The sequence below is a fragment of the Oncorhynchus keta genome, unplaced genomic scaffold (assembly GCF_023373465.1).
Source record: "Oncorhynchus keta strain PuntledgeMale-10-30-2019 unplaced genomic scaffold, Oket_V2 Un_contig_3968_pilon_pilon, whole genome shotgun sequence".
Lineage (NCBI taxonomy): Eukaryota > Metazoa > Chordata > Actinopteri > Salmoniformes > Salmonidae > Oncorhynchus > Oncorhynchus keta.
In genome coordinates, this window is record NW_026287529.1 from 11,424 (window position 1) to 32,500 (window position 21,077).

At 46.1% G+C, this 21,077-nt stretch overlaps 1 pseudogene; it reads left to right on the top strand.

Annotated features, from left to right (window-relative positions):
- The first annotated feature begins 4,318 nt into the window (after window positions 1-4,318).
- Window positions 4,319-21,077, top strand: part of LOC118377299 (neuron navigator 3-like) — a 270,177-nt pseudogene continuing 253,418 nt past the window's right edge.

A 21,077-nucleotide genomic window follows, 5' to 3' on the forward strand; every position in this document is an offset into this window, starting at 1 on the left:
GCTTTGTGTACCTACTGCCCGTTTCAGCTTTGTGTACCTACTGCCCGTTTCAGCTTTGTGTACCTACTGCCCGTTTCAGGTTTGTGTACCTACTGCCCGTTTCAGCTTTGTGTACCTACTGCCCGTTTCAGCTTTGTGTACCTACTGCATGTTTCAGCTTTGTGTACCTACTGCCCGTTTCAGGTTTGAGTACCTACTGCCCGTTTCAGCTTTGTGTACCTACTGCATGTTTCAGGTTTGTGTACCTACTGCCTGTTTCAGGTTTGTGTACCTACTGCATGTTTCAGCTTTGTGTACCTACTGCCCGTTTCAGGTTTGTGTACATACTGCCCGTTTCAGGTTTGTGTACCTACTGCATGTTTGTGTGAGTGTGTGTTTTCTTTTCCGTGTTATCCGATGTGTTCCTGAGAGATAGCGTTCACGCCTCTGCTGTGGACAGGGCCAGGTGCGTGACTATCTGTCTCCCGGGGATGTTTAGACAGAGGGGCTCCCTCCACTCCTCTCTCCACCAGCCTGCCATGTTTTGTTTTCACAGTGAAAGGCCAGCCCCATCTTGACGTCAGGGCTGTCTCTCAAATGGCAACCTATTCCCTATATAGTGCACTACTTTTGACCAGATCCCTATGGGCCCCATGTTAAAAGTTGTGCACAGTGTAAGGAATATGGTTCCATTTGGGATGCACGCCAGGTGTTTCATCTGACCAGGCACCCCTCCCTCTCACCAGGCAGGCTACAGGGGTTCCAGAGTGGCCTGGAACAGATAATAAACACATGGATAATGATGGGGATGATCAGAAGTCTTATTGACTCCCTATCTAGAACAGAAAGAGAATTATCTACTTCACTTGCTTTGGCAATGTTAGCATATGCTTCTCATGCCAATAAAGCCCCTGAGAGTCCCTCAGAGCGTTCATAGTCAGCCCACTGACACCCCTATCAGACCACAGCAAAATCACAGTCTACATGAACAGTGCAATACTCAATCATGAGGCATCAAAGCCAAAGGAACTGAGTAACATTAAGAAATGCTATAGATGTGTACAACGTAGAACACCAAATAATGCATGCAGAGCATAATTAATTATCAAAATATATATAATATGACATTTGTAATGTCTTTATTGTTTTGAAACTTTTGTATGTGTAATGTTTACTGTACATTTTTATTGTTTATTTCACTTTTGTATATTATCTACCTCACTTGCTTTGGCAATGTTAACATAGAGATGTATTTGGATCAGTGCTGTACTGGGAGCTGTAAGACTGGAGCAAGGTGTATTTGGATCAGTGCTGTACTGGGAGCTGTAAGACTGGAGCTAGGTGTATTTGGATCGGTGCTGTACTGGGACCTGTAAGACTGGAGCTAGGTGTATTTGGATCGGTGCTGTACTGGGACCTGTAAGACTGGAGCTAGGTGCATTTGGAGCAGTGCTGTACTGGGACCTGTAAGACTGGAGCTATGTGTATTTGGAGCAGTGCTGCGCTGTACTGGGAGCTGCCTGTGGCTGCCGTTGGTTTGCCAGCCCATCTAATGACACACTGCTGCTCTCGGACCAGGAAGTGAGAAGGAGGATGGATACGGTGAGAAAAGAAGGGCCTCCCTCGCTCCCATTTCCTCTGCAGGGCTGTGGCTTTGTGGCCTACCTCTCCCCCCACCACCACTAGTACCTCCTCAACCCCATCTCCCCCCCAGTCCCTGGAGCTCCCACCCTCCGCCGGAATGCTCTCAATCTCCGCCACCAGATATTCCACTGTGGCTTTGGTGGTCACCTAGAATGGTGAGCTTGACTGAGCACACAGACAGGAGTATTAGTAGAACCTGTACATGTGTGCCTTGCCAGGTCCTTTTGACTATCTTCCAGAATAAAAGGTGGCCTTTCCCCTCCTATTGCCATAAGAAGTGAGGATGGACTGGATGTGTTTCAGCCATACAATAGATGATGGCTCTGCGACCTGGCTGGATGACCTCATGGAGACATTGCTTCAGGTCCTGTCACAGATAAAGGGGACATAACCATCACCTATCGTCAAACTCATCTCCACTATCGATCCCTCGTAACTATTGTTCGCATGTTGGTTTTCATCACGTCCCATCTCTGCTGTCTTTCCACCATGACACAGTTGGCCGCCATAGTATTTTGAGAGGTGTGGGTGTGGTTGGACTCTCATAGCCGAGCTTTAAGCACTGACCTGCTCAACTCGCTGCAGATGGAGGTGAACCGGAGACTGGTTTGACAGTGTTGACTTTGGAACCCGCTCTGCGGTTCAAGGCGAAACTTTCAGCACCATATTACTGTTTTGGGACCATGCAAATGCAGGTAGCAGAAGCACTCTTCATTCAGTGAAGCCTTTGTGGTGTACGGTAATTAACTTGGCAAACAGGCAGAAACAGGCAGTTGAGAAATGTGCCTTAAATTGCAGAGATTTCGTCAGAACCCTTTGGCTAAGCACACGTGGAACAGTCTCATGACAACGGATGGTTTCCCAACAGTTATAGGCCAGTCTTGTGAGGTTGGACTCCTTCCAAGTCCTGTACAACTCGACAGCTCAGCAGTCAGGGGCTCGATACAGTGGAGTTGGAATTGAAGTCACGCCATTCATTCACATAATATCCTCTTTTTTAGTCTTGTCATGACAGCGCCGGCTTGATTGAAAACATGTGACCGTGAATGATGTTGTTTCTACAAACCAATGCCCTTATTAGGGTGGTCGTCCATCAGAGGCACTGCTTCAATACTTACCCTGCCAGTGACTGGGAAGCTAAGTGCCGGTTTGCATAGTCAGACATCTTCGTTTGTGATGGGCGGCCCAACCTGCCATGCATATTTTGGAATTCAGTGGACCCAATATCAGCTGTTCTTCGTTGGATAATGGTTTGAGTGGAACAGAGAAACGGAGGATTGGTTTGACTACTAGCTACTAGCTACAATGCTTTTTATTTATTTAACCCTTAATTTACCATGTAAGTTGACTGGGAACCTATTCTTATTTACAGCAACAACCTGGGGAATAGTTACAGGGGAGAGGAGGGGGGATGAATGAGCCAATTGGAAGTTGGGGATGATTAGGTGGCCATGATGGTATGAGGGGCAGATTGGGAATTTAGCCAGGACACCGGGGTTAACACCCTTACTCTCATGATAACTGCCATGGGATCTTTAGTGACCACAGAGAGTCAGGACATCCGTTTCACGTCCCATCTGAAAGACGGCACCCTACACAGGGCAATGTCCCCAATCACTGCCCTGGGGCATTTGCATATTTATTTATTTTAGACCAGAGGAGAGTTCCTCCTAATGGCCTTCCAATGCCACTTCCAGTAAGATCTGGTCTCTCATCCAGGGGCTGACAAGGACCAACCCTGCTTGGATTCAGATGTAAGCCAGCAGTGGGATGCAGGGTGGTATGCTGCTTAGTGTACATTGAGCCAGTTCAATCTGCAGGACAAGCCTGCTCAGTTCTCTTCTTCAGTTCTCGTCTTCTATTGGATGATACAGTGTTCAAATGTTCCGGTTTGGTGTGACGTGGTAATCCTCCCTACTCTCACACATCCCAGCCCCTAAACCGAACCAGATGTAGGCTTTCCATATTAATCTTTCACTCCCTTTTACGTCTCACACCACACTAGGAGCCGTTAAAAACCACACTTACATGTCACATTTTGTCCAGTTAATAAACTCCAAATGCATTCAGGGTTGCCCGTTTCTCACCACTAGCTGTTGAAAAGCTAGGTCGAGAGAGGCGTTTAGCCAGCAGGAAAGTACATGGCATTTAGTGATCAATGACTCCATTTCCTTCACCACTAGACTAAATGAAAAATATCCCTCCTTTTCTCTTTTCTTGACAGAGAAAACAGAGTTGCCACTTTTCTGTTCAATTCCTCTGGATGTTCTGATTATTTGTTTGACAGGAATTAGCAAGGAGGTCGTTTTTCTGCCACAACCGTCCGCCTGGCTGTGAGAGAAGCAGTTTTTCCCCACTGAGGCACTTTCAGATGCTGCACAAACCACAACTCCCAAACACTGGTGTCAGTCCTCTGCTCACCGCCTGTCTTTCCAAAGCCATATTCTGGAGCAGGAGGGAGAGAGGGAGGGCGAGAGAGGGAGAGGGAGAGGGAGAGAGGGAGAGGGAGAGAGACGGAAAAGAGTGAAATGCAGAGATTTCTTAATAACCTAGAACTCTTTCCGCCATGAAAAATAGTCCCAGGAACCAGACAAACTGCTTCAGTGTGAGGGATTATGTACTGGATAACTCTCCAAACTTTATTTTTTTATTTAACTTTTACTATTTCTTTCATCAAAGAGGAGGGCTGTCCCAGATGCAGGCAGCCAGTGAGAGGTGTCTATTTCTAGTGATCAGCGCTCGGCTACGGAGAGAGCTGTTTTGACAGTTGGAGCTGGGGAGTAACGTGCTGCTGAGGAATGCTGCTCAGAGAGAGAGAGAGAAAGACAGGAGGAGAGAGAGAGAGAGAGAGAGAGAGAGAGAGAGAGAGAGAGAGAGAGAGAGAGAGAGAGAGAGAGAGAGAGAGAGAGAGAGAGAGAGAGAGAGAGAGGAGAGAGGAGGAGAGAGAGAGAGAGAGAGAGAGAGGAGAGGAGAGGAGGGAGGGAGGGAGGGAGGGAGGGAGGGAGGGAGGGAGGGAGGGAGGGAGGGAGGGAGGGAGGGAGAGAGAGAGAGAGAGAGAGAGAGAGAGAGAGAGAGAGGGAGAGAGAGAGGACATGCACTTAACCAGGTCTATAATCACTGGTGGAGTGGCGGTTACCTTCCAGAGGAGTTTACGCCCCCGAGGACTGTTTGGTTTTGTAGTTCTGACAGAAATTGAGAGGGAGGAGTGGTTGAGCTCTGACAGAGAGGAGGAGGGGGAGCAAGAGAGGGGAGTGAACCGGTGGCGGAGAAACCTTCTCAGTTTCTGTAAATCCCACATGCTGTAGGCTACAGAATGACTGCGGCTGCTCTCCCACTCCAGACTTCTCTCTGAGAGGCAGCCCTCTCTTTATTTTGTCTTCTCCTTCCCCTCTTTTTCTCTGCCAGACGTCAGGAGGAGACACAGGGCTCTTATTTGGCCTCTCTTGTGTGGGAAACTGAGGGAAACAACTCCTCTCGCTGTTTTTCAACCTCTTCCTCCTGTCTGCTTTTGAACTCTCTCTCTCTGGATGTGACGGACCATGCCGGTGGTAGGAGTAGCCTCCAAGCTCAGACAACCCTCAGTGGGCTCCAAGCCGGTCCACAGCGCTCTCCCCATCCCCAACCCGGGCAGAACCGCTGCCACACGGGGTACATGGCCAGGACCCCAGAGCTGAGGGGGTCAGAATCCCCCTGCTCTCCTCCTGTCAGCTGTCACTCAAGTCAGAGTACCAGGAGAGGAGGACGCAGCAGAAACAACAGGGACGGAGCAAGGAGACAGAGGAGAGTAAGATCTGCAAGGTCAGTGACAGTGTGTTGTTACTGGGGGACATGCTGTCACTCTGTGGCTCCTTCTCCCTTCAAACTCTACTCTCGTAATGATTTCTGTCTACATGTCTGTCTGTGCAGGGGGAATTGATTAGCTCTACAGGTGGCTGTGCTGGCTGGCCAAGTCTGAGTGAGCTACCTAACAGAGGCAGGCTTGTTGGATTTTCTTTAGACTGTTCTGTTTCTGTGTGACTAGATGACTCATTTAGAAATCAATGTGGTCTTGGTTCAGCAAGTTATAGCAGGTGCCATGCTCTCTATATACTATTGGGTGGAGGTCTGCTTGCAGCACTTAGCAAACTTCAAAAAGTAGATGTCAAACCTCCTTAACTATACCCAATCCTCGTTAACTATGCCCAATCCTCCTTAACTATACCCAATCCTCCTTAACTATACCCAATCAGGAAATAGCTGTTTTTGATGTGGTGTTTTATCATAGACTACATGGAATTGTGACATAAATACTTTAAATGCCTCTAAATAATTTCAGCACCATTTTATTTATCTTTTGTGTCCTTCCATTGCTTTGCGCTGTGATGCAGTCTCAAACTCTGTCAGTTGACTCGCAAATCTGTCATTAAGTGGGGCAACGTGTCACAGAACCAGAGTGCCGACATTCATGTGCATGCGCCGCATCGTCGTGTTGCGCTCAGTCTATTAAGATCCCTATCTGTGAAATGAACCGTGCTGCCTGTTTTATAGGAGGGAAAAGCTATGCATAGTAATCACTGCTACCTGAGAAGCCCCTCTGAATCTGACATGCCCTGAATACAAAACACCCCTCTCCTCTCAGCGTTCCCCTCGTGTGGAGTAGCGTTTCAGATGGCTAGCTGGCGTTTCCCCTCTGAGCGCTACTAAAGCCCATTCTCAGGCCCAGACGTATTAAAAAGGCGTGGTAAGAATGGCTAGCGAATGATAGACATGAACGGATCGCCTTAAGTGCTTTCCCATACTAAAGTCAGCCGGTGCCAAGTTCTTTGGGAGTGTTTTAGAATGTTGGAAATTGGACTCATGACAAGTGGAGAAGGCGGGGTCCGTCTCGGAAAGGAAGCGAAAGGATTTCAAATATCCCCGCCAAATAGTTTTGGTAGTGCATGCTCGCCCTACATCTTCCACCTGTCAAAATAACAACAGACGTTCCTGTTTCCTGCTCGCTCCGGCCAAGTCTCCTTGTTTACTGCTGGGGCTTCTGGGAGCCTTTTCTTTTTCTATTTTGTCTTCAAGTTCTTAACTGACTCAGGGGCCGCTTTTCTCCTGGAAATATGTGCTGACATCAAAGAGCTGAGCAGCTGAGCGCTGCCTCCTGGATCCTTGTAGCGTGTCCGTGACTGAGTGGAAAGCGCATGCAGGGCCAGAGCAAGGGGAAGTGTGTTTTATCATTAACCCGGTGCTGAACCGGTAACTCTGTTACATGCACTCCATAAACCATCGGTTTCTATGTACGCTGTTGAAAGGGTTCTGCTTCCTCCCTTTTGGTGTCACAACCCCTGAGTGAACAACAACACACTTGACTTTATTTCACTTTTCTCTAGTGGGAGGAGCTGGGAAAAGCTGGATGGTGCTGGGAAGAGCTGGGAGGAGCTGGGAGGTGCTGGAGGTGCTGGGAGGAGCTGGGAGGTGCTGGGAGGAGCTGGGAGGAGCTGGGAGGTGCTGGGAGGAGCTGGGAGGTGCTGGGAGGAGCTGGGAGGAGCTGGGAGGTGCTGGGAAGAGCTGGGAGGTGCTGGGAGGAGCTGGGAGGTGCTGGGAGGAGCTGGGAGGAGCTGGGAGGAGTGGGGCTGTAAACTGCTCATTAACCAGAACTATTTGATTTGAAAATAACAACATGTTCATAGCTTGATAACATTGGAGTTCACATCTCTTTTTATTCCTGGGAATACTTGGGAACACATTTCCTAAATGCTGGGAAGTAGAGATGGGATGGTGCTGACTGGTAGTAGAGATGGGTACAGTTGTCTTACTGGGTGACTGACAGTAGTAGAGATAGGGTACATGTTGTCATTACTCCTCACAGTGACTGACAGTAGTAGGATAGGGCATGTTGGACAGTGACTGGTAGTAGAGATAGGGTACATGTTGTCATTACTCCTCACAGTGACTGACAGTAGTAGAGATAGGGTACATGTTGTCATTACTCCTCACAGTGACTGACAGTAGTAGAGATAGGGTACATGTTGTGCAGTGACTGACAGTAGTAGAGATAGGGTACATGTTGTGCACAGTGACTGACAGTAGTAGAGATAGGGTACATGTTGTCATTACTCCTCACAGTGACTGACAGTAGTAGAGATAGGGACATGTTGTCATTGCTCACAGTGACTGACAGTAGTAGAGATAGGGTGCATGATGTCATTACTCCTCACAGTGACTGACAGTAGTAGAGATGGGCATGATGTCATTACTCCTCAGTTACTGGACAGTAGTAGAGATAGGGTACATGTTGTCATTACTCCTCAGTGACTGACAGTAGTAGAGATAGGGTACATGTTGTCATTACTCCTCAGTGTGACAGTAGTAGAGATAGGGTGCATGTTGTCATTACTTCTCAGTGTGACAGTAGTAGAGATAGGGTACATGTTGTCATTACTCCTCACAGTGACTGACAGTAGTAGATAGGGTGCATGTTGTCATTACTCCTCAGTGTGACAGTAGTAGAGATAGGGTACATGTGTCATTACTCCTCAGTGTGACAGTAGTAGAGATAGGGTACATGTTGTCATTACTCCTCACAGTGACTGACAGTAGTAGATAGGGTACATGTTGTCATTACTCCTCAGTGTGACAGTAGTAGAGATAGGGTACATGTTGTCATTACTCCTCAGTGTGACAGTAGTAGAGATAGGGTTTTGTCATTACTCCTCAGTGTGACAGTAGTAGAGATAGGGTACATGTTGTCATTACTCCTCAGTGTGACAGTAGTAGAGATAGGGTACATGTTGTCATTACTCCTCAGTGTGACAGTAGTAGAGATAGGGTACATGTTGTCATTACTCCTCACAGTGACTGACAGTAGTAGAGATAGGGTACATGTTGTCATTACTCCTCACAGTGACTGACAGTAGTAGAGATAGGGTACATGTTGTCATTACTCCTCAGCGATGTGACAGTAGTAGTAGAGATAGGGTGCATGTTGTCATTACTCCTCAGTGTGACAGTAGTAGAGATAGGGTACATGTTGTCATTACTCCTCAGTGTGACAGTAGTAGAGATAGGGTACATGTTGTCATTACTCCTCACAGTGACTGACAGTAGTAGAGATAGGGTACATGTTGTCATTACTCCTCACAGTGACTGACAGTAGTAGAGATAGGGTACATGTTGTCATTACTCCTCACAGTGACTGACAGTAGTAGAGATAGGGTACATGTTGTCATTATTCCTCACAGTGACTGACAGTAGTAGAGATAGGGTACATGTTGTCATTACTCCTCACAGTGACTGACAGTAGTAGAGATAGGGTGCATGTTGTCATTACTCCTCACAGTGACTGACAGTAGTAGAGATAGGGTACATGTTGTCATTACTCCTCACAGTGACTGACAGTAGTAGAGATAGGGTACATGTTGTCATTACTCCTCACAGTGACTGACAGTAGTAGAGATAGGGTACATGTTGTCATTACTCCTCAGTGACTGACAGTAGTAGAGATAGGGTACATGTTGTCATTACTCCTCAGCGTGACAGTAGTAGAGATAGGGTACATGTTGTCATTACTCCTCAGTGTGACAGTAGTAGATATAGGGTACATGTTGTCATTACTCCTCAGTGTGACAGTAGTAGAGATAGGGTGCATGTTGTCATTACTCCTCAGTGTGACAGTAGTAGAGATAGGGTACATGTTGTCATTACTCCTCAGTGTGACAGTAGTAGAGATAGGGTACATGTTTTCATTACTCCTCAGTGTGACAGTAGTAGAGATAGGGTACATGTTTTCATTACTCCTCAGTGTGACAGTAGTAGATATAGGGTACATGTTTTCATTACTCCTCAGTGTGACAGTAGTAGAGATAGGGTACATGTTGTCATTACTCCTCACAGTGACTGACAGTAGTAGAGATAGGGTACATGTTGTCATTACTCCTCACAGTGACTGACAGTAGTAGAGATAGGGTACATGTTGTCATTACTCCTCAGTGTGACAGTAGTAGAGATAGGGTACATGTTGTCATTACTCCGCACAGTGACTGACAGTAGTAGAGATAGGGTGCATGTTGTCATTACTCCTCACAGTGACTGACAGTAGTAGAGATAGGGTACATGTTGTCATTACTCCTCAGTGTGACAGTAGTAGAGATAGGGTACATGTTGTCATTACTCCGCACAGTGACTGACAGTAGTAGAGATAGGGTACATGTTGTCATTACTCCTCAGTGTGACAGTAGTAGAGATAGGGTACATGTTGTCATTACTCCTCAGTGTGACAGTAGTAGAGATAGGGTACATGTTGTCATTCCTCCTCACAGTGACTGACAGTAGTAGAGATAGGGTACATGTTGTCATTACTCCTCACAGTGACTGACAGTAGTAGAGATAGGGTACATGTTGTCATTACTCCTCACAGTGACTGACAGTAGTAGAGATAGGGTACATGTTGTCATTACTCCTCACAGTGACTGACAGTAGTAGAGATAGGGAGCATGTTGTCATTACTCCTCACAGTGACTGACAGTAGTAGAGATAGGGTGCATGATGTCATTACTCCTCAGTTACTGACAGTAGTAGAGATAGGGTACATGTTGTCATTACTCCTCAGTGACTGACAGTAGTAGAGATAGGGTACATGTTGTCATTACTCCTCAGTGTGACAGTAGTAGAGATAGGGTGCATGTTGTCATTACTCCTCAGTGTGACAGTAGTAGAGATAGGGTACATGTTGTCATTACTCCTCAGTGACTGACAGTAGTAGAGATAGGGTACATGTTGTCATTACTCCTCAGTGTGACAGTAGTAGAGATAGGGTGCATGTTGTCATTACTCCTCAGTGTGACAGTAGTAGAGATAGGGTACATGTTGTCATTACTCCTCAGTGTGACAGTAGTAGAGATAGGGTACATGTTGTCATTACTCCTCAGTGTGACAGTAGTAGAGATAGGGTACATGTTGTCATTACTCCTCAGTGTGACAGTAGTAGAGATAGGGTGCATGTTGTCATTACTCCTCAGTGTGACAGTAGTAGAGATAGGGTACATGTTGTCATTACTCCTCAGTGTGACAGTAGTAGAGATAGGGTACATGTTGTCATTACTCCTCAGTGTGACAGTAGTAGAGATAGGGTACATGCTGTCATTACTCCTCACAGTGACTGACAGTAGTAGAGATAGGGCACATGTTGCATTACTCCTCACAGTGACTGACAGTAGTAGAGATAGGGTACATGCTGTCATTATTCCTCACAGTGTCTGACAGTAGTAGAGATAGGGTACATGTTGTCATTACTCCTCACAGTGACTGACAGTAGTAGAGATAGGGTACATGCTGTCATTACTCCTCACAGTGACTGACAGTAGTAGAGATAGGGTACATGTTGCATTACTCCTCACAGTGACTGACAGTAGTAGAGATAGGGTGCATGCTGTCATTACTCCTCACAGTGACTGACAGTAGTAGAGATAGGGTACATGCTGTCATTACTCCTCACAGTGACTGACAGTAGTAGAGATAGGGTACATGCTGTCATTACTCCTCACAGTGACTGACAGTAGTAGAGATAGGGTACATGTTGTCATTACTCCTCACAGTGACTGACAGTAGTAGAGATAGGGTACATGTTGTCATTACTCCTCAGCGTGACAGTAGTAGAGATAGGGTACATGTTGTCATTACTCCTCAGTGTGACAGTAGTAGATATAGGGTACATGTTGTCATTACTCCTCAGTGTGACAGTAGTAGAGATAGGGTGCATGTTGTCATTACTCCTCAGTGTGACAGTAGTAGAGATAGGGTACATGTTGTCATTACTCCTCAGTGTGACAGTAGTAGATATAGGGTACATGTTTTCATTACTCCTCAGTGTGACAGTAGTAGATATAGGGTACATGTTGTCATTACTCCTCAGTGTGACAGTAGTAGATATAGGGTACATGTTTTCATTACTCCTCAGTGTGACAGTAGTAGAGATAGGGTACATGTTGTCATTCCTCCTCACAGTGTGACAGTAGTAGAGATAGGGTACATGTTGTCATTACTCCTCACAGTGACTGACAGTAGTAGAGATAGGGTACATGTTGTCATTACTCCTCAGTGTGACAGTAGTAGAGATAGGGTACATGTTGTCATTACTCCTCAGTGTGACAGTAGTAGAGATAGGGTACATGTTGTCATTACTCCTCCACAGTGTGACAGTAGTAGAGATAGGGTACATGTTGTCATTACTCCTCAGTGTGACAGTAGTAGAGATAGGGTACATGTTGTCATTACTCCTCCACAGTGACTGACAGTAGTAGAGATAGGGTACATGTTGTCATTACTCCTCAGTGTGACAGTAGTAGAGATAGGGTACATGTTGTCATTACTCCTCAGTGTGACAGTAGTAGATATAGGGTACATGTTTTCATTACTCCTCAGTGTGACAGTAGTAGATATAGGGTACATGTTGTCATTACTCCTCAGTGTGACAGTAGTAGAGATAGGGTACATGTTGTCATTACTCCTCCACAGTGACTGACAGTAGTAGAGATAGGGTACATGTTGTCATTACTCCTCCACAGTGACTGACAGTAGTAGAGATAGGGTACATGTTGTCATTACTCCTCAGTGTGACAGTAGTAGAGATAGGGTACATGTTGTCATTACTCCTCCACAGTGACTGACAGTAGTAGAGATAGGGTACATGTTGTCATTACTCCTCCACAGTGACTGACAGTAGTAGAGATAGGGTACATGTTGTCATTACTCCTCCTCAGTGTGACAGTAGTAGAGATAGGGTACATGTTGTCATTACTCCTCCACAGTGACTGACAGTAGTAGAGATAGGGTACATGTTGTCATTACTCCTCCTCAGTGTGACAGTAGTAGAGATAGGGTACATGTTGTCATTACTCCTCCACAGTGACTGACAGTAGTAGAGATAGGGTACATGTTGTCATTACTCCTCCTCAGTGTGACAGTAGTAGAGATAGGGTACATGTTGTCATTACTCCTCCACAGTGACTGACAGTAGTAGAGATAGGGTACATGTTGTCATTACTCCTCCACAGTGACTGATACAGCTTGTCCTGTGTGGAGTGGCTGAAAGGAAGGATTCAGGGTGATCCAACAGATCAAAGCAGACCCTCGCTGCATAATGCATGCTTGTGTGGACTTGTTTGTCCTTGGTTAAGCACTGGGCTGGCCGCTCTCCTTGTTTAGTGTTTACCAGACTGTGTTGTTATTCCTAACTGAGAGAAAGTTTGAAGGGAATCTCATGACACAAACACACACTGCTTCAGAGCCTGTAATGTGTTGGGGACCATTAATCATGATTGGGAATAAAAGGAAGGATTCCACATGACAAGTGGTTAATGTTAACCGGTTTCAAACTAATTATGAGCTAAACATATCCAATGCTTCTGTTTGAAAATGACAAATAACTGTGGTTTGTAGGGTGTGTTTAGAATATCAATGCTTTAGGACATCAATAATATTGTGTGTGTGTGTGTGTGTGTGTGTGTGTGTGTGTGTGTGTGTGTGTGTGTGTGTGTGTGTGTGCATTTGTACATTGTGTGTGCCTGCATTTGTACATTTGTGTGTGCCTGCTTTTGCACATGTCTGCGTTCAATCTATACGATTGTACGTGTTGGCATTCTTAGGAGGCCTCCTTCCTTCGGTGGTCTTGCATAACACCTGCATTCTTCCCTGGGATCTCAGTTAATCCATCCAAGGTTGACCTGTCAAGAGATCCTCCTCCCTGTGATTGAGATGAGATCCAGGACACACACACACAGTCACACACACACACATATACACACTGTAGTACTCACTGACATACCTTGTCAGTCACTGTAGAATGAAGAGGTACTGGAGGTGAATGGGGTTGTAATGAAGTGCCACGGCTCTGCTGATGGGATCTGTGGCTCGGAGCCTTGGCAGATACCCAGCTACAGTGGTGAGGGAGGTGTTGTCCCAAATGGAACCCTATTTCTTACATAGTGCCCTACTTTTGATTAGGGCCAATAGAGTTCTGGTTAAAAGTAGTGCACTATATAGGGAAAAGGGGGCCAGTTGGAACGCAGACAGAGTGTGAGCAGCCCTTGAGCGAGAGCAGTGTTATTCATTTTTCGCAGCTTTTACAACCATTGATTTCTCAACGTCCCACTAAGAGTTGTTTGTTGTTGTTGGCATTTTATTCAATCCGATGCCATTAACGTCAAACAAAATAAACCCTCTTTGGGTTACAGCATATGAAGAATGATTGACAGGTTAGACGTAGATCCCAGTTTGTCCTGCGAGTATGAATAACAGCAACATCTGCTCATTTCACACCTTTCCTGTGTCACTGCATCTGATTCCGTGATACCGCGGATGTCACATCCTCCCTGGGTCATCCCAGTTACAAGCAGGAAAGAGCAATGGGAAATTGACATACATATTCTCCTGAAGGGAATCAATAGAATCGTGGGGTGCTGATGTGTTAGACTTTCCAGCTGAGACTCGAAATGGATGCCCTGCTGCTGATGTCTGAGCCGAGATTTATCTTGGTTCTTTTTTGGTTGGCCGCCATGGTATGGTTTCTAGTCCTGGTGTCTGAGCCGAGATTTTTCATGGTTCTTTTTTGGTTGGCCACCATGTTATGGTTTGTATCCCTGGTGTCTGAGCTGAGATTTATCATGGTTCTTTTTTGGTTGGCCGCCATGGTATGGTTTCTAGTCCTGGTGTCTGAGCCGAGATCTTTCATGGTGTCTAAGCCGAGATTTTTGGTTGGCCACCATGTTATGGTTTGTATCCCTGTCTCCGTTTGAAGTGCATCCCTGATTAGAAATGACTGGCCGGTTTAATCCATGTGGTGTTCGCCTGCCTACGCATGTCTAATCAGTTATTACATCAAGGAAGGGAGAAAGGAAAGATGCAGTCATAAGGAATTCAAACATGGGCCCTTTCATGCTTCAAGGTACCAAGGTAAAGTTTTTGCCAGGCTGCAATCAGAGATTAGATGGGACACAGGCCAACTGTCTCTACTCTCACTCCTTCCCAATGGAAACACTGCACATGCACTTACTACAACCATTATAATAGATTTACTGTAGAACAATTCTCCCCATGACCACTGCACCCAGTTTGTGTCTTAGAAACACACAAGATACCTCAGGTCAGGTCATGAAACACAGGCTCTGTTGCCATGCTCTGTTCCCTTGGCTGCTATGGCAACCATACATAGCCGTGTAACCTTAGCGAGGGGATGTTGTTCTGAATATGTGTATCAGTTTTTGTTTGCTGGAAGCGCAGACAACTGGTAAGATACACCCTGCCTGGCGCAAACGTCCTGTGGATCTTCTTCCACACATCCTGTTGTTTGTCTCTGATCTGACCTGCCAAAACGTCAGCAAGAAGAGATGAACCAGAGAGTGCGATTGCACATGGCCTTGTTTGCTGCAACGGCGCATCTCCTCCACCTCTCACTACGCCCAGGTGCTGATAAACCCCTGCAGGGGGGGCCAGCAGGGAGAGGAGGAAAGTGGTGAGCTCAGGGATCCGTGTTAGGTCTCACTGGCTCTGGAGTTAGTGTGGGGAATGTAAACACAGCTCCTCTCCCCACTGGCTCAGATGCTGCCGAGGCAGCCGCCCTAGTCTGGTCTGCAGAGCTTGGGGTCCCTGCCAGCTCTTCCCGTCAGAGACAGAGGGAGGTGGGGAGGGAGGCCGAGCCGGGGGTTGTGTCCTAGCCATGGGTGGTCTGGTCTGGCTGCCTGGGCTCCTTATCTGGAAGAGAGGGAGAAGCCCCGGGGAAGTGGCGGTGTGTTGACCCCAGGCATGCAGCACAGGGCCCTGCTTCCCTTTTTACCACATATCCCCTGGGATAACAAGGATAGCTACACAGGACCTCTGGGATAACAGGGATAGCTACACAGGACCTCTGGGATAACAGGGATAGCTACACAGGACCTCTGGGATAACAGGGATAGCTACACAGGACCTCTGGGATAACAGGGATAGCTACACAGGACCTCTGGGATAACAGGGATAGCTACACAGGACCTCTGGGATAACAGGGATAGCTACACAGGACCTCTGGGATAACAGGGATAGCTACACAGGACCTCTGGGATAACAGGGATAGCTACACAGGACCTCTGGGATAACAGGGATAGTTACACAGGACCTCTGGGATAACAGGGATAGACCTCTGGGATAACAGGGATACTACAGGACCTCTGGGATAACAGGGATAGCTACACAGGACCTCTGGGATAACAGGGATAGCTACACAGGACCTCTGGGATAACAGGGATAGCTACACAGGACCTCTGGGATAACAGGGATAGCTACACAGGACCTCTGGGATAACAGGGATAGCTACACAGGACCTCTGGGATAACAGGGATAGTTACACAGGACCTCTGGGATAACAGGGATAGCTACACCAATGTTCCCACCCAGGCAAGAGACCCACCACAACCTGTTTCTCAACAAATGTTGACAAATGGAGAGATATGGTGATGGGCGAGCATGGACACACTAACCCCTGTTGATAAAGGGGTAACTACTACATTCCTGCCTCTTATTCCTCTGGTCTCTCTCTCTCTGTCTGTCTTTCTCTCTCTCTGTCTCTTTCTATCTGTCTCTCTCTGTGTCTCTCTCCCTCTGTCTCTCTCTGTGTCTGTCTCTCTCTGTGTCTGTCTCTCTCTGTGTCTGTCTCTCTCTCTGTCTGTCTCTCTGTCTCTCTCTCTCTCTCTCTCTCTCTCTCTCTCTCTGTCTCTCTCTTTGTCTGTCTCTCTACCTGTATGTCTATGTCTCTCTCTCTCTCTCTCTCTCTCTCTCTCTCACTCTCACTCTCACTCCGTCAGTTTTTATTGGTATTCGTGCCGTGGGGAGTGAACTGCCGGCTCCTTGTGTAAAGCTTGGAGGGAGAACACACAGAGGGGTTGGTGTTTACAGTACGACTGCACCAGTTATAAATAACGTCTGTGGATCTCGAGTCAGTCTTTGTGAAACAGGAAGAATAATAGGTCTTTAAAAAGGCCCGCCGGGTTAACGGTGAAGGATTTCAGACGCATCCTGTTTTTCCAGGGACGAGCTTTTGAGACAAGGCTTGAGGTATATCGGGCTCTGTCGTACATTTTGGAGAGTAAATTGAAAAACAACATACTTAATGGATGCAGCATGCTCTCCATTGAAAAAGTATTGGCCTCACATTGGGCTGCATTTGACCCCGAACCTCGAGGCTACAGTAGTGACAAACAACATAATGGGCACAAGTGGTCCTGTTACCTCTTATAGTGGTCCTGCTACCTCTTATATTGGTCCTACTACCTCTTATAGTGGTCCTGTTACCTCTTATAGTGGTCCTGTTACCTCTTATAGTGGTCCTACTACCTCTTATAGTGGTCCTGCTACCTCTTATAGTGGTCCTACTACCTCTTATAGTGGTCCTGTTACCTATTATAATGGTCCTGTTACCTCTTATAGTGGTCCTACTACCTCTTATAGGGGTCCTGCTACCTCTTATAGTGGTCCTACTACCTCTTATAGGGATCCTGTTACCTCTTATAGTGGTCCTGTTCCCTCTTATAGTGGTCCTACTACCTCTTATAGGGATCCTATTACCTCTTATAGGGGTCCTACTACCTCTTATAGTGGTCCTGTTACCTCTTATAGTGGTCCTACTGCCTCTTATAGTGGTCCTGTTCCCTCTTATAGGGGTCCTACTACCTCGTATAGGGGTCCTGTTACCTCTTATAGTGGTCCTGTTACCTATTATGGTGGTCCTGTTACCTTGTATAGTAGTCCTACTACCTATTATAATGGTCATGTTACCTCTTATAGTGGGTATGTCACCTCTTATAATGGTCCTGTTACCTCTTATAGGGATCCTGTTACCTCTTATGGTGGTCTTGTACCTCTTATGGTGGTCCTGTTCCCTCTTATGGTGGTCCTGTTACCTCTTATGGTGGTCCTGTTCCCTCTTATGGTGGTCTTGTTACCTCTTATGGTGGTCCTGTTACCTATTATAGTGGTCCTGTTATCTCTTATGGTGGTCTTGTTATCTCTTATGGTGGTCCTGCTACCTGTTATAGGGATTTTGTTACCTGTTATAGGGATCCTGTTATCTCTTATAGTGGTCCTGTTACCTCTTATAGTGGTCCTGTTACCTCTTATAGTGGTCCTGTTACCTCTTATAGGGGTCCTGTTACCTCTTATAGTGGTCCTGTTACCTCTTATAGTGGTCCTGTTCCCTCTTATAGTGGTCCTACTACCTCTTATAGTGGTCCTGTTCCCTCTTATAGTGGTCCTACTACCTCTTATAGTGGTCCTACTACCTCTTATAGTGGTCCTGTTACCTCTTATAGGGGTCCTACTACCTCTTATAGTGGTCCTGTTACCTCTTATAGTGGTCCTGTTACCTCTTATAGTGGTCCTACTACCTCTTATAGTGGTCCTGTTACCTCTTATAGTGGTCCTACTACCTCTTATAGTGGTCCTGCTACCTCTTATAGGGGTCCTGTTACCTCTTATAGTGATCCTGTTACCTCTTATAGTGGTCCTGTTACCTCTTATAGTGGTCCTGTTACCTCTTATAGTGATCCTGTTACCTCTTATAGGGATCCTGTTATCTCTTATTGTGGGTATGTCACCTCTTATAATGGTCCTGGTACCTCTTATAGTGGGTATGTTACCTCATATAGTGATCCTGTTACCTCTTATAGGGATCCTGTTACCTCTTATGGTGGTCCTGTTACCTCTTATAGTGGTCCTGTTACCTCTTATAGTGGTCCTGTTACCTCTTATAGTGGTCCTGTTACCTCTTATAGTGGTCCTGTTACCTCTTATAGTGGTCCTGTTACCTCTTATAGTGGTTCTGTTACCTCTTATAGTGGTCCTGTTACCTCTTATAGTGGTCCTGTTACCTCTTAGAATGGTCCTGTTACCTCTTATAGGGGTCCTACTACCTCTTATAGGGTCCTGCTACCTCTTATAGTGATCATGTTACCTTTTAGAATGGTCCTGTTACCTCTTATAGGGGTCCTACTACCTCTTATAGTGGTCCTACTACCTCTTACAGTGGTCCTGCTACCTCTTATAAGGGTCCTACTACCTCTTATAGTGGTCCTACTACCTCTTATAGTGGTCCTGTTACCTCTTATAGTGGTCCTACTACCTCTTATAGTGGTCCTGTTACCTCTTATAGTGGTCCTACTACCTCTTATAGTGATCCTGTTACCTTTTATAATGGTCCTGTTACCTATTATGGTGGTCCTGTTACCTTGTATAGTAGTCCTACTACCTATTATAATGGTCATGTTACCTCTTATAGTGGGTATGTCACCTCTTATAATGGTCCTGTTACCTCTTATAGGGATCCTGTTACCTCTTATGGTGGTCTTGTACCTCTTATGGTGGTCCTGTTCCCTCTTATGGTGGTCCTGTTACCTCTTATGGTGGTCCTGTTCCCTCTTATGGTGGTCTTGTTACCTCTTATGGTGGTCCTGTTACCTATTATAGTGGTCCTGTTATCTCTTATGGTGGTCTTGTTATCTCTTATGGTGGTCCTGCTACCTGTTATAGGGATTTTGTTACCTGTTATAGGGATCCTGTTATCTCTTATAGTGGTCCTGCTACCTCTTATAGTGGTCCTGCTACCTCTTATAATGTTCCTGCTACCTCTTATTGGGGTCCTACTACCTCTTATAGTGGTCCGACTACCTCTTATAGTGGTCCTGTTCCCTCTTATAGTGGTCCTACTACCTCTTATAGTGGTCCTGTTCCCTCTTATAGTGGTCCTACTACCTCTTATAGTGGTCCTACTACCTCTTATAGTGGACCTGCTACCTCTTATAGGGGTCCTACTACCTCTTATAATGGTCCTGTTACCTCTTATAGTGGTCCTGTTCCCTCTTATAGTGGTCCTACTACCTCTTATAGTGGTCCTGCTACCTCTTATAGGGGTCCTGTTACCTCTTATAGTGGTCCTACTACCTCTTATAGGGGTCCTGTTACCTCTTATAGTGGTCCTGTTACCTCTTATAGTGGTCCTGTTACCTCTTATAGTGGTCCTGTTACCTCTTATAGTGATCATGTTACCTCTTATAGGGATCCTGTTATCTCTTATTGTGGGTATGTCACCTCTTATAATGGTCCTGGTACCTCTTATAGTGGGTATGTTACCTCATATAGTGATCCTGTTACCTCTTATAGGGATCCTGTTACCTCTTATGGTGGTCCTGTTACCTCTTATAGTGGTCCTGTTACCTCTTATAGTGGTCCTGTTACCTCTTATAGTGGTCCTGTTACCTCTTATAGTGGTCCTGTTACCTCTTATAGTGATCCTGTTACCTCTTATAATGGTCCTGGTACCTCTTATAGTGGGTATGTTACCTCATATAGTGATCCTGTTACCTCTTATAGGGATCCTGTTACCTCTTATGGTGGTTCTGTTACCTCTTATAGTGGTCCTGTTACCTCTTATAGGGATCCTGTTATCTCTTATAGTGGCCCTGTTATCTGTTATGGTGGTCCTGCTACCTCTTATAGGGATCTTGTTACCTGTTATAGGGATCTTGTTATCTCTTATAATGGTCCTGTTACCTCTTATAGGGATCCTGTTACCTCTTACAGTGGTCCTGTTCCCTCTTATGGTGGTCCTGTTCCCTCTTACTGTGGTCCTGTTCCCTCTTATAGTGGTCCTGTTCCCTCTTATGGTGGTCCTGTTATCTCTTATAGTGGCCCTGTTATCTCTTATGGTGGTCCTGTTACCTCTTATAGTGGTCCTGTTCCCTCTTATGGTGGTCCTGTTACCTCTTATAGTGGTCCTGTTATCTCTTATAGTGGTCCTGTTACCTCTTATAGTGGTCCTGTTCCCTCTTATGGTGGTCCTGTTACCTCTTATAGTGGTCCTATCTCTTTAGTGGTCCTGTTCTCTTATAGTGGTCCTGTTACCTCTTATAGTGGTCCTGTTACCCTCTTATGGTGGTCCTGTTTATAGTGGCCCTGTTATCTCTTATAGTGGTCCTGTTCCCTCTTATAGGGGTCCTACTACCTCGTATAGGGGTCCTGTTACCTCTTATAGTGGTCCTACTACCTCTTATATTTGTCCTGTTCCCTCTTATAGTGGTCCTGTTCCCTCTTATGGTGGTCCTGCTAGGTCTTATAGCCTTTTTCCTTGAATGTTTTTTCTGGGATCTCTTCATCCCTCTGTTATGTTCATGGCGAACTCGCAGGGTACTGGAGATGATTGGATGCAGGACTGTCACCCATGCTGTAGCAGTACAGCCTCACAATCCCCTGCGTGAGAGGCCTCACAACCACACACACACACACACACACACACACAGACATCAGGCAGCAGGTCCACACAACAGATCCACACAGTCCCTCTGGGCCTTCTGCTAGTTCAAAGGTATGGCTGTTAAATGATCTTAGAGAGGCAGGGCTCTCCAATGCCACTGGCTTGTTGTTTCACGCCATAAAAGAACAAAAGAAACAGGGGCCAAAGCCATACTCAG